We start from the raw sequence: 13,717 nt of genomic DNA on the forward strand, positions 1-13,717 counted from the left end.
AACTCTTCTTCAAAAACATAGTCAATTTTTCTAAAAAGAGTTTGGTATAAACTTTAAATGCTTAAGAAAGCTAATATTAAACACTACCACAGCCATGGAATGACAACTTTTCCAGTAGCAGTACGGTCAACCAGTAAAGTCCATATCCTCAATATATTTGCAGATAAAGATTTCCTTTTGTCTGCGGGGGTGACTGCAGCAGCTGCATTGTACGGGCATACAATGGGGTTGTGACATGCGCAACCTGGTTAGGTGAGCTCACTCCTTACTTCTCCGTAATTTCCTTTAACCTATAATGTATTACCCTGTGTGAGCTTGTCTCTCTTTTTTCTCTTCATGTAGATCAGTTCAGCAGACTTTCTGCTAAAGTGAACCTGTCACCAGGTTTGGCCAATATGAGATACGGCCACCACCTTTCATGGCTGATATACAGCATTTTATATTGCTGTATACAAGCCCCCAACCTGACCTGTAAGAGAATAAAAAGAACTCTTATTATACTCACTTGCAGGACAGTCAAGTCGGAGGGGTGTCGATGTTCTAGGTCTGGCGCCTCCCATCTTTTCACAATCACTGTCCTCCTTGATGGCGTAGTGTGTCACGGTAATGTTTGAGACTGTAGTCCCAGCTCTCTTCAAGTCATTGTCCAGGTCCTCCTGTGTATTTCTGGGCTGATTTCTGACCTTTCTTAGAATCATTCTTACCCCACGAGGTGAGATCTTGCATGGAGTCCAAGATCAAGGAAGATTGACAGTCATCATGTGTTTCTTCCATTTTCTAATAATTGTGTCAACAGTTGTTGCCTTCTCACCAAGCTCCTTGGTTATTGTCCTGTAACCTATCCCAGCCTTGTGCAGGTCTACAATTTTGTCCAATGGTGCCCTGAGACAACTCCTTGGTCTTGGCCATGGTGGAGAGGTTGGAGTGACTGATTGAGTGTGGGGACAGGTGTCTTTTATACTGATAACGAGTTCAAACAGGTGCAATTAATACAAGTATTGAGTACAGAGTAGGAGGGCTTCTTTAAAAAAAAAGTAACAGGTCTGTGAGAGCCAGAATTCTTGCTGGTTGATAGGTGATCAAGTACTTATTTCATGCAAATTAATTATAAAATGCAAATTACGGTAATTATGTAAAAATCATACACTGTGATTTTATGAATTTTTTTAAAGATTCTGTCTCTCACAGTTGAAGAGTAAGATACAAATAACAGACCTCTCCATTCTTTGTAGTTGGGAAAACTTGCAAAATTACTCAGTGTATCAAATACTTATTTTCCCCACTGTATATACGGTAGTTCGAATATTTTTGCTTGTGTAAACTATTTGAGAGAGATTTACTAACATATAGGGAAATAACCCCTTACGTTGAAATCACTGAATATTTCCTGCTTTGAATGAGCATTTTTGAACATTTTCCTTTTTTTTTATTATGAATTAAAATTGGACATCTATTTATTGCTTGTTCAGATCAAGTTGAAGTAATTATCCAAAAGCAGATAATTGGGCAGTGAGTCATATTTGAAAATGACATACAGCAATAAACTTTTCCCATTATGTTCTTATTAGGAGCAGATATGTAATATAAATGAAGACCTGGATAACCACATCTGTTATCTTAATTATAAATCAAACCTCGGCAGCGCTACAAAACATTCATTATGAAAATAGCTTTCTGTGAAAAGGGAAAGAAATTAGGAGTGCTTAAATTTAATAGAAATAATAGAGCGTTATCAGGTGCTTTCAACCTAAATAACAAATTGATTTTATAACAAGTATAACTATATCTGGAACTAGTCAAATTCATGTAATCTGGCAGTATTGGGACCAGATGTATGTTGGATTATCAAATATTCTGGATTATTTGATAATGTTAGAAAGGTATGGAAATTAATTGGAAAGGAGGATAGCTTTGAAGAAGGCAAGCCAAGAATATTTTTTAACATAAAATAAGTAATGGTTGAAAATTTTTGTATCAGAGATTCCATATAATTGACTCTCTCTGCTCTGACATACAGTTGGGCGTGCATAAAAATCTAAAAAGATTACACATGGCTATCATTGTTGAAATTCTTCTATAAACTATGTGACGAGAGTCACGGCAGTAAATATGTTTACTACTGTAGGTAAAGGAAGATGAAGCAATCCAAGGTCAAGTCCAGGAAATGGCACAGTACGACAAAGGGAAGTCAGAGACGAAGTCAAATACGCGAGCCAAGGTCAGGAAAGCCAGAGAGACAAAACAGATACAGGGAGCATGCACAAGCAAAGTCAGGTTACAAGCAAAGGGTCAGAGTCCGGAAAGATTATCAAGTGAAGCAGGGTCAGGCACAGAGCGCAGAGGGATCAATGTTCCACAGGCAACAGAAAGTGTACGGGCTCATTTCCACATGCGAAGCACACGTCCGTATCTCGCATGTGGAAACCAAGCTGTGGAGCCGGCACTCCAGAGCGGAGCGTGCGGCCAAATAGGAACACATGGAGCTGCACAGCTCCGCTCCAAAGTGCCGGCACCAGAGCTTGGTTTCCACATGCGAGATACGGACGTGTGCCTCGCATGTGGAAATGAGCCCTACGACTGACACTGGGGGAAGGAACTAGCATGCTTAAGCAGAAGCCTGATTAAGGAAAATGAACACAGGTGATTGCAGCACAGACCCAGCACAGACTGACAGCCCTGACACAAAGTAACAAAAAGACAGAAAAAGAGTGGAAATCGTGACACTTTAATCATGTACGTAAAGGTTTTTTTTTAATGAAACTAATTATAGGCTTAAAATTGCATATGGAAAATACCTTGCAGTCCACCATCTATTATAATTCCAACAGTATGTTTGGTTCTTTGCTTTTGCCTATGTACATTTTTTTTGTGAACCACATTTTTTTATTTCCTGGAGCACCCCTCTCTGAAAACATGGATAATTTTTAAATCATAACTAAAGACTATCTGCAAGAAAAGTAATACCTGCTCAGTTTAAGTGCCACTAATTTGGACATTTCTCCCATGCAAAGAAACCTGGGCTGGCAAGTGTTCATTTTACCTACAGCTCTACTGCTAGGGTTGCCAACTAGACTTTTTATTTTTTATTGATGGGTTGTCAAAAAATCAAGGTCAAACAATATTTTGTATAGACACATTGAAAAACCTTAACAAATAATATTGTATGTGAAATGTCTACAGCCCATAATTCTGATGTAGACATCAGCTGCATTCACTTTAAACTGTAAAACAATGATAATTACAATCAAAATAATCTCTATGCTTCTTCAACCTAAAAAAAATATTAATGGACACTTTAATTTGTTTTACAAACAGGGCAAAAAAGTCACCAATTTTTACAGACTGTCCTGGAATTTCTGGACGCTTGGCAATTCTGTTCACCACAGGGGAAGTTAACACAGTGTCTATTTGGTTTATAGAAATCAGTAAATCAATATGATGCTAATTAAAATTGTGTCAAATTTTTTAAAATTCCATTAACCTGGTAAAGTTGAACAATTTGGATTTTGCAACATTGGCGTAAACACTTTGATGAATCGGCCCTATTGTGTGTGCAACAGCTCAGCAGAAGAATATTAGTCTGTGAGGAAAAGAGAACAAAACAGATTTATCTGATAGGGAGATAGAAATGGGAAAGTCAATATAAATATAATGTATACATGTATATAAATATATATGTATTTAAAGGGCCATTTTTGACCTTAGAGTACTTTTTATTAGGGACAAATTAAAGGGAATCTGTCACCCTATTTTAGGACTATAAGCTAATGCCACCGCCATCAGGGGCCTATCTACAGCATTCTATAATAACCGATGTAACCTGAAATATAAGACAAACAAGATTATACTCACCAAGGGGCAGTCCCGACGTGGTCCTGTCCGACGGGCGTCGCGCAGAGGAGCGGAGAGGCCTGGCGCCTGCGCACTGCAGTAGTTTGCTCTGCCCTCAACAGGGCTGACAAAGTGCACCTGCGCACGAGCCACGGCAGAAAGCAAAGAAGAGGACGTCATCATATGAAGATGGGAAGCGTCGGACCTGGACCACGACACCCATTAGACCAGACCGAACTGGGACCGCCCCTGGGTGAGTATAATCTAACTTATTTTTCTTAACTTTCAGGTTCCATCAGGGGCTTACCCACAGCATTACAGAATGTTGTAGATAAGCCCCTAATGGCGGTGGCCTTAGCTTATAGACCTAAATTTGGGTGACAGATTCCCTTTAAATCACCTGCTAAAATTTGTTAAATTTAAATGTCAAAAATTCGCTAATCACTAGTAGTTTGATTTTTTCAAGCAGAACAAGTCTTAAATAGCAGGAAAAGCTCTTCATAGTTTTTTTCTGATTAGATTATACTGTATCTCAAAAGTCTCTCATAGGATAAATGAAAGTAGGTTTTCCTTACTAGTAGTGTTGAGCGATACCGTCCGAAAGTATCGGTATCGGAAAGTATCGGCCGATACCGTCACAGTATCGGAATCCAATCCGATACCGATACCCGATACCAATACAAGTCAATGGGACTCATGTATCGGACGGTATCCCTGATGGTTCCCAGGGTCTGAAGGAGAGGAAACTCTCCTTCAGGCCCTGGGAACCATATAAATGTGTAAAAGAAAGAATTAAAATAAAAAATATCGCTATACTCACCTGTCCGACGCAGCCGGGACTTCAGCGAGGGAACCGGCAGCGTTGTTTGTTTAAAAATCGCGCTATTACTTGGTTACGTGAATTCCCGGCTTGTGATTGGTCAGGTCGGCCATGTTGCCGGGACGCGGACCAATCACAGCAAGCCGTGACGAAATTACGTCACGGCTTGCTGTGATTGGTCCGCGTCCCGGCAATATGGCCGCCCTGACCAATCACAAGCCGGGACGTCACGGGAGGCTGGACACGCGCTCATTTTAAAATGGGCGCGTGTCCAGCCTCCCGTGACGTCACGGCTTGTGATTGGTTGCGCCGCGATCAACCAATCACAAGCCGGGAGGCTGGACGCGCTCATTTTGAAATGGGCGCGTGTCCAGCCTCCCGTGACGTCACGGCTTGTGATTGGTTGCGCCGCGATCAACCAATCACAAGCCGGGAGGCTGGACGCGCTCATTTTGAAATGGGCGCGTGTCCAGCCTCCCGGCTCGGGTATCGGCCGATACTTGCTGTATCGGAATTCCGATACCGGGATTCCGATACAGCAAGTATCGGCCGATACCCGAGCATCGGAATGCTCAACACTACTTACTAGTAAACAATGTAATAATTTTGTTCTGCAAAATGCATTAAAACTGACTGGTGCAGATGCAGCGCCCCAGAGTCCTGGTCGTTGCAGTAGCATGGTTCAGCCACTAAGGGGGGCCATGCTGCGTTCGATGGCACGGAAGGAGTTCTCTGAGCAGGTATCACAGTCACCAATACATTTCACAGCTGGGCCTCCGGGGGGAGCTAAGGGTGCTATTCATTAGGCCACTCCCCACCATAGTGGGTAAACTGGGGGTCAGGCAGGAAGTTAGAGAGAACGCTGACGGGATTGAACGGAGCAACACCTGGTGGCAGAGGGTGTTGTGAAGGGAGAGACTGTAGGGTCTCTGCCAGGGGTGGGATCCTGGCAGAGGCTTGGCATGGAAAGAACGTAAAGGGACCGTGCCTGCTCAGCATAGCGGCGGTGCCCAAGGAAGGACTAAGAAGCGAGATAGATTGTGCTGAGTGAGAAACGAAATCAAGCGAAAGGAGATACCAGTGAGGGTTGTGCTGAAAGAGGCAGCACCTTACTGAGGCGCACTACCGGTGGCCGGAACGCCGAGGAGGTAAAGAGTTTCAAGCCATACCTCAGACCTACGGCAGGGCAGTTAGCTTGAGGCGGACTGTCTCACGCATCACCCAGGAAGGCAAAGGGGGGTACCAACAGGAGAGGGGCGCAGATAGAGTCCCGGAAGATCTCCGAGCCTCCCCGTCATACGGGTGCGTTCCTACCATAGTATCTGGAGGGACGAGGAAGATCATTGCGAATTAAGTTGTTGTGAGGGAACACGAGAAACAGACACAACAGTTGTGGGGTACTTTCCGTAAGCACAGCAGGGAAGGACTGCAACACATAGCGCTAGAAGGAAGGCACCGATTTCCACCTGCAAGGAGAGCTCTGGAAGTGCCATTGGACCGGCCGGACTTGCGCAGCCTGGTGAGCCGTATTCCAGACTGAGGACCCAGAGAGCTTCAGTAAAGAGGTAAAGAGACTGCAACCTGGTGTCCTCGTTATTTACCGCGACCTGCACCCCACAACTGCACCGCTACAACATCGCTTATTGCACCGGACGTCCCCCACTGACAGACAGGGCCACAGACCGGGTCTAGCCACCGTGACAACCCCAGGACTGAGACCTAGAGGCCCGGCTCCGGGTACCCCTCGGCCCTGCGGCGGTGTGGGGGCGCTCCAACTTGGCGTCACGAACAGGATCTACTTAAGCCTGAAGAATCAGGTCATGTGTGCCTAGAGACTGTGATTTACTGTACTTTATTGCAAGATTGTGCTGCGCCATTGGCCGCCAGAAGTTCCCGCCAAAAGGCGCCGCCATTGCTACACCCCAGGAGAAGGAGGGTGTGTTATGGGCGGAGACTCCCAGTGTGGCGCGAGAAATGGCTACCGCCCCCTGCACTTCTGTCTGCAAAGAGATGACCTGCCCCAAAACAGAAGACAACCCCCCGAGATGCAACGGCGGGAAGCGGGTGATGGAGAAGCCCGACCTCAGAGAAATGGCGGAGTCAGGTGCATGCACTGCCACCGACTATCAGGCAGCGATGATGAACGGCGAGTGCCTGAGCGAGGAAGAAGTGGTTCAGGCCTGCCCTTCTTCACCGGAGATGGACCGGAAGCCTGCAGATCCGACAGCGGAGCTATGTCCACCAATCCCGACCTTGGAGTTAGAGGAGGAGGAACCACTGCAGGCGGAGCGGAATCCGAGCATCCCATTGGCGGGGCCCCGGTCCGGGCTGCAGCCGATTCCAGCGTCCTTGTTAACGGACCGGAGCGACACCGATGGAACCACATTAGACGCAGGTATGGCCGACGCCCCTGCTCCCCTTCACGAGCCCGCTTCCATGGCCCACCTCCATCGCAGTAGGGAGCGACTTATCTCGGCAGGGCTAATGGTGTTATCCCCCGACGACCTGGGGAGGATGGTGCCACCGCTGTCGACTGGAGTGGGGGAGCCTGTGGATGTGAGCTTAGATGGAGTAGTTCTTCGGTGGGACACCCCCTGGTTTAGAGCAGATGGATCCCGGGAGAACGGGTCCACTCTTGCGGTGCTTACATGGGAACAATATAGACAGTGCTTGATTCTGCAGTGGAAAGGACGGAAAGGAGCTGAGTCGATGGGCCCAACGAAAGTACAACAACCCCCCCCGGCATGGGATGACAGAGACGCGGTAAGGCGGGGCACTGTGTTGGCCTACCATGTAAAAAGGGGGTGGGGCCTCATACACGAGCCGGGACTGGATACTGATGTTTTCGTTGCGCACTGTAACGTGAGGGCTCCCTGTTGTGGCCGAAGTGGAGAACCGTTACAAAAGGGGGATCCAGTGACCTACAGCCGCCACTTGAACCCACTCGGGTGGTATGCACGAAATGTTCGGCGGTGTATGTCTGGGCCTGCGGCACCTGCAGCCCCAGATCTGGTCCCGGGAGCGCCTGAACTTGTCACTATCGCGACGGTACGCCTAGTGGCAGCCCCGGAGTTGGCCAGTCGAGTCCATCTGCATGTTCGAACCGAGGACACTGGCGCTGTAGTGACCGGGGTCCAGGAACCAAAGCCACCGGAAGGAGAATAAACCTCGATACCATGGAAAATGTAAATAGTTACTGTTTGTCTTTTATTCCTTTAAGTTGCTGCTAAACCCGCCCAGGGTTAATGGATCCCTCTGTTCACCCGGGATCCTCTTTGTTTGTTTTCCTTTCCTAAAATTTTTGCACAAGTTTAAAGAACTGCAGAAATCATGGACTGTGCATGATTCGAACTTCCCTTGTAAATAGTTTGCACCTTCTTAAAGGTGCTCCCTACTGGTTTTAGCCAAAAACACTTTGCGAAGATATTTGCCCTATTTGTTTGAGCCAAAGACACTTTGTGAAGATATCTTTCCTACCGGTTCTAGTTAAAGACACTTTGCGAAGATACCATACCGGAACCTTTGCATGGGCCGGTAGGCTGAGGAGACGAGCTACCTTAGAAAGACTTGGTCTCCTCTTAAAGGGGATGTGAGAAACTGAACTTGAGAGAGATACTGTTGCAGAACAGTAATGCCATAATGATGCCTTGAAAAGAAATGTAACTGTTTTACATGCTAAGTTATATGTGTTGAATTTGTTAAAATGTGAAATTTGAATAATGTTTTGAAGACAAGAAAGATGCAGAGAGCCCGTAGGGGTAGAAGTAGAGGTCTGCATAGTTGAAAGTAAGAGAAGTAATAATGAGGGTGAGGATAGAAGGTAAACCCTGCGTCCCCATTGAAAAGTTACTTTATTGCTAAGGACAGAGAGTGAACCCGTAGGGGTTGAAGAGTGAGTCCTTAAAGGGGCCGAGTAGAGCTGGCTCAGAGTTCTTCAACCGAAAGGAATGTTATGTCTATACTGTGTATAGTAGCGAAAGGCAGTAGGCCCTGGCTGAACAGGGCGGTCCTGTAGAAGAAAGGAGAGGCAGTAGGTCTGGTGCCGTAGGGACAGGCGGTCCTGCAGGTTCACAAGAAGGAGAATGTAAAGTTGAAATGCCTTATAATGTGATTATAGGAAGGCCTTTGATAGACTAAGAGTGTGAGTTTCTTAAAGGCAATGTTAAGTTATTATTTCAAAAATTGCACTAAATAGAATACCCGGTTGGGTAACAGAAGTTATTTATACTCTGTAAATTATAAGGTTAATTATGTTTGTAACGTTACAAGTGTCCTCACCTCCCATAAAGGGAAGCCTACTTAAGTATACTTATTGTTATTTGCACTCAACAAAATTGTATGTCTTTTTGCTAACCTGTATTGTTGTTTTTCTTCCCAGTCCCGGAGTACTGTGTTTAACCAGGGGGGAGTGCAGCGCCCCAGAGTCCTGGTCGTTGCAGTAGCATGGTTCAGCCACTAAGGGGGGCCATGCTGCGTTCGATGGCACGGAAGGAGTTCTCTGAGCAGGTATCACAGTCACCAATACATTTCACAGCTGGGCCTCCGGGGGGAGCTAAGGGTGCTATTCATTAGGCCACTCCCCACCATAGTGGGTAAACTGGGGGTCAGGCAGGAAGTTAGAGAGAACGCTGACGGGATTGAACGGAGCAACACCTGGTGGCAGAGGGTGTTGTGAAGGGAGAGACTGTAGGGTCTCTGCCAGGGGTGGGATCCTGGCAGAGGCTTGGCATGGAAAGAACGTAAAGGGACCGTGCCTGCTCAGCATAGCGGCGGTGCCCAAGGAAGGACTAAGAAGCGAGATAGATTGTGCTGAGTGAGAAACGAAATCAAGCGAAAGGAGATACCAGTGAGGGTTGTGCTGAAAGAGGCAGCACCTTACTGAGGTGCACTACCGGTGGCCGGAACGCCGAGGAGGTAAAGAGTTTCAAGCCATACCTCAGACCTACGGCAGGGCAGTTAGCTTGAGGCGGACTGTCTCACGCATCACCCAGGAAGGCAAAGGGGGGTACCAACAGGAGAGGGGCGCAGATAGAGTCCCGGAAGATCTCCGAGCCTCCCCGTCATACGGGTGCGTTCCTATCATAGTATCTGGAGGGACGAGGAAGATCATTGCGAATTAAGTTGTTGTGAGGGAACACGAGAAACAGACACAACAGTTGTGGGGTACTTTCCGTAAGCACAGCAGGGAAGGACTGCAACACATAGCGCTAGAAGGAAGGCACCGATTTCCACCTGCAAGGAGAGCTCTGGAAGTGCCATTGGACCGGCCGGACTTGCGCAGCCTGGTGAGCCGTATTCCGGACTGAGGACCCAGAGAGCTTCAGTAAAGAGGTAAAGAGACTGCAACCTGGTGTCCTCGTTATTTACCGCGACCTGCACCCCACAACTGCACCGCTACAACATCGCTTATTGCACCGGACGTCCCCCACTGACAGACAGGGCCACGGACCGGGTCTAGCCACCGTGACAACCCCAGGACTGAGACCTAGAGGCCCGGCTCCGGGTACCCCTCGGCCCTGCAGCGGTGTGGGGGCGCTCCACAGAAACAATTTGTGCACCATGTTGTGGTCCATATTGTCTGCTGTATACCACAACATAAAAAGTGGAGCATATTTTTGTGGTACAGGACCATATACAGGCTCCATATTAAAGAACATGAAGTGTCAATAATGTAGAGTCAAGGTAATCAGAAATAAGCTCTCTGCAGTGCTGGATAGAAGCTACAGTTCCTTTCTTGCACACAGTGGTATTCTGACAATAGTGGCAGTCCATGCAACTGCTATAGGGCCCACGAGTTGGAGAGGTCTGGTGTCAAATTGTACCACCCTCTGCCTGTTTTTCAGTTTTGGTGGTATCTGCTGTTAGGGGTCGAGTTCCTGCCTCTGCACAGGGGGGAATCTTGATCCATCTCCGCTGCGGGCTCCCATTTTTCTCCTGCCGCAGTGCAGCCTGCTCAGCGGAGGCGTCGGTCCCAGCGTCATGCTCAGTCTGACACTGTGCGAAGGGTTACCGCTGTCCTTCCAGCTTCTGCCATTGTGGCCAGTACTGGTCAGCAGCGAGCAGACATCTTTGGGACTAAGTCCTACTTTTCCTCTTCTGAGCATGCCCAGGGTAAGATCTCTCATTGGAGATCAAGGGTCACATGCTCAGGTACTGCAGCAAATCCTATTGGTCCTCTAGGAAGGTCCTGAAGGTGTTTAATGTCTGTGGCAGTCTCTCATTGGTCCTTCTAGGAAGGTCCTGTACTTGCTGCAGCTATAAGAGGTGCGCATGATCGCACGGCCATGCGCTAGTGTCAATTTATGTACGAGCTCAGCGCCAGTGTGGTCATGTTTGTGTGTGTATTCATGGACCCGCCTGAAATAAGCCCCTAGAATGCTGACACCTCCGGCGAGGAGTTTGGTGTGTGTGTATTCAGGGACCCGGCTGAAATAAGCCCCTAGAATGCTGGCACCTCTAGCGAGGAGCTGCGTGTTTGCATTTGACTGCATGACCACCATCTGCTCTACTAAGTAGCTGTGTTCCTCTGTGAGCCAAACAGGGCACAGCGTTATCCTTGCTAACAGACTCTGTGAAGTAACAGAGTCTGTTTATATTACTAAATTGTACCGCCATATCTAGCTGCAGGTGCTTTCCTGCACGGTGGATCCCGGGTTGCGAACGCACCAACGTCTTCTAATAAATATATACATTCGGTGCGTTCCGCCAACCCTAACAGTACACTAGCGCCAGGATCTGGCTAGTTATGGCGGACACACAGCAATCCATGCGGTACATCCAGCAGCTGGAGGGTAGGTTGGCTGCTCTCGAGCGCATAACCTCAGCTGTGGACGTAACCACAGTTGCTGTACAGGCTTCTAGCATGGCTGCAGCAACCATGTCCACTGCCACCCCTGTTCCGACTCTATCTCGCCTCCCGCTGCCAGAAAAATTTTCTGGTGATAGTAAATCTTGTAGGGGTTTTATGAGCCAGTGCTCTATACATCTCGAGCTTCTGGCCGCACGTTTCCCCACAGAGCGGGCTAAGGTGGGATTTATTGTGTCTCTCCTGTCGAACAGGGCGTTGGATTGGGCTATGCTGCTGTGGGAGCGTGGCGATCATGTGGTGCAGAGTGCTCCGTTTTTCCTGAGCACTCTGAAACAGGTCTTTTTAGGACCTCGTGTCACCCATGATACTGCGCTCCAGCCATTTTGCCGTCCACATTCGGACCCTAGCATCTGAGCTGGAATGGGCAGATAAGGCCCTTATTCCGATATTTTGGAGGGGGCTGGCTGACCACGTGAAGGACGCTCTGGCCACTAGGGAGATTTCCGCCACACAGGAGGAGTTAATAACTGTATCCACTCGTATTGACCTCCGTTTTCACGAGCGGAGGTTAGAGCGAGCCCAATGTAGGCAGAGGTTTCGGCTGGCTCCCACCTTTGCCAAACCTCTGGAATCTCCGGTCCTGGTCCCTGAGTCACATGAGGCCATGGTAGGGTCACGAGCGGGATCTAAGTCCTGGACCGCTCGTGCACTCCAGGCTTGTCATGTTTGCCAGCAGTCAGGACATCTTGCCACCAGATGTCCTCAGCGGTCGAGGGAACGTCAGCGTCTAGTGGTAGTAGGTGGAGGTACACTAGACATGGCAACATTTGCCTCCAAATTGTCCTTTAAGGGGACAATTACTGTAGGCTCATTTACCCACTTGGTAGAGCTCTGTGTGGATTCTGGGGCGGAGGGCAATTTTATGTCTTCTGCCTTCGCCCAACGTCACGCAATTCCCCTGGTAATGTTAGCTCAACCAGTAACAGTACGTGTGGTAAATGGGTCAACACTGCCCTCACAGATTACACACCAGACCATCCCTTTCACTCTGTCCTTGTCACCGTCTCATCAGGAGATTATTTCTCTGCTCGTCATTCCTGAAGGAATTGATGAGGTCCTGTTAGGGATCCCTTGGCTATGGTACCACTCTCCTCATATCGAGTGGTCCACAGGCAGAATTTTGGGATGGGGTGAATCTTGTGGGGGTAGATGTCAGAGGGAGAGCGTTCAGGTTGCTACAACAGAGGTACCCGCAGATCTTTCCTCTCTGCCCAAGCAGTATTGGTCCTATGCTGACATGTTCTCCAAAAGGACTGCAGAGACCCTTCTGCCTCACCGCCCCTATGACTGTCCTATTGACCTCTTGCCTGGTGCTGAGCCTCCCCGGGGTCAAGTCTATCCGTTATCTCTCCCGGAGACGGAGGCAATGTCTCAGCACATCCAGGAAAATCTGGCAAGAGGATTCATTAGAAAGTCAGTGTCACCCGCAGGGGCTGGGTTCTTCTTCGTGCAGAAGAAGAGTGGAGAACTGCGTCCATGCATAGACTACAGGGGTCTTAACGCCATCACAGTTAAGAATAAATATCCTCTGCCCCTGATATCTGAGCTTTTTGATAGGCTTCGGGGAGCAAGGGTGTTTACTAAACTAGATCTGCGGGGTGCTTACAACCTGATTCGCATCCGTGAGGGGGACGAATGGAAGATGGCTTTTAACACCAGGGATGGGCACTATGAATATCTAGTGATGCCCTTTGGGCTCTGTAATGCCCCAGCCGTTTTCCAAGACTTTGTAAACGATATCTTCTGGGATATCCTCTCCACCTCGGTTGTAGTCTATCTGGATGATATTCTCATCTACTCTCCAGATATTGACTCCCACTGGAGAGATGTTTGCAGAGTCTTCGACCTCTTACAACTAACTCCCCCTACGCCAAGTTGGAGAAATGCGTGTTTGAGCAGGAGTCCCTACCTTTCCTGGGCTATATCATCTCCGCCCAAGGATTGGCTATGGATGCTGCCAAATTACAGGCTGTGATGGACTGGCAAGAACCACATTCCCTTAAAGCGGTGCAGCGCTTTATGGGGTTCATTAACTATTATTGCCAGTTCATTCCTCATTTCTCAACCCTGGTAGCTCCCTTGGTAGCCCTCACCAAGAAGGGAGCAAATCCTAAATTGTGGTCTGTGGAGGTCTCCAAGGCTTTCACTTCTATTAAATCTCATTTTGCTAGCGCTCCCATTCTACATTGCCCCGATGT

The sequence above is a fragment of the Ranitomeya variabilis genome, chromosome 1 (genome assembly GCF_051348905.1).
Source record: "Ranitomeya variabilis isolate aRanVar5 chromosome 1, aRanVar5.hap1, whole genome shotgun sequence".
Lineage (NCBI taxonomy): Eukaryota > Metazoa > Chordata > Amphibia > Anura > Dendrobatidae > Ranitomeya > Ranitomeya variabilis.